The sequence below is a fragment of the Porites lutea genome, chromosome 8, assembly GCF_958299795.1.
Source record: "Porites lutea chromosome 8, jaPorLute2.1, whole genome shotgun sequence".
Taxonomy (NCBI): Eukaryota; Metazoa; Cnidaria; class Anthozoa; order Scleractinia; family Poritidae; genus Porites; species Porites lutea.
The window spans coordinates 25,744,425-25,747,625 of record NC_133208.1 but is presented as its reverse complement, the minus strand read 5'-3'; positions in this window follow the sequence as shown (position 1 = coordinate 25,747,625).

Genomic DNA, 3,201 nt, shown 5'->3' with positions numbered 1-3,201 from the left:
CGAGAAAATTGGTACCACGATTCCGAACGAGGAAGAGATAGCTGTAAAGCATTCCAGTTTGGACAGCCAGCTCAAAACTTCCGCCACTCTCTCTCTTTCTCTCTCTGGACGTACCGGTCTATGCGCAAAGGGAATGAAACAGTTGATTTTATACTGATTGACAGCTAGTTGTCAGATATTGAATAGAGGGGCGTAGAAGAGTTTTCATTTAAACAGTTTGAGATGTCATCCGCACGTCATATGATCGGCGTTGTAGTGGGCGTTAACTGCTTGAAGTTTTTCCCAGCAAAGCGATAAAAAAAGAATGTGTGAGCCAGGAAGTGGGCGTTGTGTGTCATCTCCCAGCCAAAAATAATTTAGGTAGAAATATATTATTCTTAGGCTCCTGTCTTATCTAATTCCCAGCCAATTTTTATCTAAGATGCCATAATTCCCAGCCAGCATCACGATGCCTGAGGAACGGCTCGGAGTTTGAATATCGGCTCCACTGAGCACTCCTGATTGGTGATAAAGTCAGGATAAGTAATTACAAAGGAGAGGTGTTTGATAAATGTTGGCACACCTAACAGGGCTGAAGAGATATTCCTGATTGACAAAATCCAATCCACAAATCTAATTACCTACAGGTTAAAGGATCTCAACAACGAGGAGATACAAGGGAGCTTTTACGAACCCGAATTACTAAAAGCAAATTAAACAAGATGTATTCCGTATTGATAAAGTCATTCGGAGAGATTACAAAAAGGAACAAGCTCTTGTGAAGTGTTTGGGATATAGCGACGACTTTAATTCTTGGATTCCTCTAAAGGATTTACAAAATTTATCTAAATAATAATATATACTATATACTATATTAATACTATATTACTGACAATGCTAGAAAAGACATTCACTAATAATGAGTTGGAAATTGAGCTGACTTCATATATTAATAACAAGCAAAATATCTGGTCCAAGGGAAAAGATATTGCCCAAATACTGGGATATGTTGATACAGATAAAGCTATAAGAAAACATGTTGATGCTGAGGACAAAAAACAAGGTGGGGTTTGCAGCAAACATTTTTCGTAAATGAATCAGGTTTTTACTCATTAATGTTGTCTTCAAAGTTGGAATCAGCTAAAAAATTTAAACATAAAAGTACTATCGAATAAGGATATTATAAACTGTTTGATACCCGAATAACCATATGTTTAAAACTGAAAATGAAACCGATCTTCACTGCAAAGTTGTACAATACATCAGGCGATTGGGTGAAAATCAGGATACCGTATCCAAACGCATAAATTCATGGACAAGTTGAACAGATACAAATTTTGTTTTTGAATGATTACGACAAGATTATTTCTGATTTATACTACTACATTAGAAAATTCTGCAATTTGATTGGCTTATAGCAGTGGTATTTCAGTTTAATTTGAAATACCTACATGTGAAAATTACAAACCTTTTGCGGGTTGTAGTATAAACAAATAATAGCATTATTTGAACGTGATATTTGGCATAAATACCACTCGCGATATTTCACTTGTCTCAAATTTAACTCGCCTAATGGCTCGTGAAATTTCGTATAACAAATTCGAAATATCACTCGTGGTATTTATGCCAAGTATCACTACAAATCATGCTATTACCTATACTAATAACTACATGAGTGAAATTCGAATTCCTTGTTGTTACCGCCGTAACCAGTTTCTGTCGAATGATACGTATCAAATACATCTCTGGAGTTTTCACCGGATTTAACAGGGGCACCCAACGACAATTTTCGGAAGAATATCTGTTCGGAAGAAGATTTGAGATCTAGAATTTTCGAAACATTTGTTGTAAAATTTCTTGTTTGCCTGCCTCTCCTAGGATTTTCGAACATCTAAAAAATGGTATAATTGCCTATTTTTAACGGATTTTTACCCTTAAAAGGTCACCTAGAATTTTCGGGAGCCTTTTCTCTGGCTGAAATTTTCGAAAAGGTAAGTTTTAATCCCTATAATTTTCGGATCACTAGACTTTCAGCTAGGAAATCCGAACAGATGAAAAATTTTTCATCTACCGTTTAAAATAGGTTTGACAATACTATGTTTAAGTGGTTTTGAACTATATTCTCGTTGGGTGCCCCTGACTTAAATTTAATTTTTTCCAATAGGGCTACCATATTACTAATATGAAAGCTCTAATAAATAATTACTTCCAATTTTCCAATCTCAAATTATCAATCCTATAATTTCTATCATTTCCATCAACATGATTAATCAGTGATTAATGTGATCACCTCTATTACCAATTCTACCATGGAAGCATTCTCGCACAAAAACGCTATGAACATATATGTGACGCTTCCTATCACTAAAATTATGTATTAGATAGCTCTTCATAGCACTTTTTTCCAGTATAAGTATCTCTTATGTTACCATTTTCATTGGCAGCGTATAATCTGTATGTTTTGAATGTACTCTGAAAATTCCGTGTGATTTGCGACTCAAATCAGTTATTTCTACGTTGTCTCGCATATCAAAACCAGATATAGTGCTATTATTTGCTTCGCTCTGGTTGGCTTCATATATCTCGTTATTTGTATTAGTCCCCATAGGGCAGCTGATATTTTTACCAGGTGCCCTAAAGTAAACTATAGACACAGTTCTTTAAGCCATTTTTACGAGCATGGTCACTTTCCCAGGCCCCAAAAGAGCAAAAACGTACTCCAAATGGGGCCCAAATGAGCGATTTTTCCCAGGCTCTAAATGAATACAAAAATACTCCAAGTGGGGCCCCAAACGAGTAAAAACATACTCTAAAAAAGGCCCAAAATGAGTAATTTTTCCAAAATGAAAATAACACAAAAAAATCATCATTTTCTACTATAAAATCCCAAGGTCAAATCCAGAATATGGAAATGTGTGCCAGAACCGGCAAGTACTATGCTACTGACGAGACTTCCGATAAAAAAGTAATGAACTGTAGCCCTTATTTTACTGTCTTACAGTATATCAATAATCTTGAAATTAAAAGGTCATATAAAAGGAAGGTTAATCTCGACAATCTTAAATTTAAAAAAATCTATAGAGCAGTTTAAAAATTATTCGCAATTAGATAAAGAAGACCAAAATGTTTACAGAACCGCTAACAAGAGCGCTTCGATACATCCTAATCAAACCCTCTGTCTAGCAGTCGGCTGGAGCTATCTACATGATCTTTCACACACGT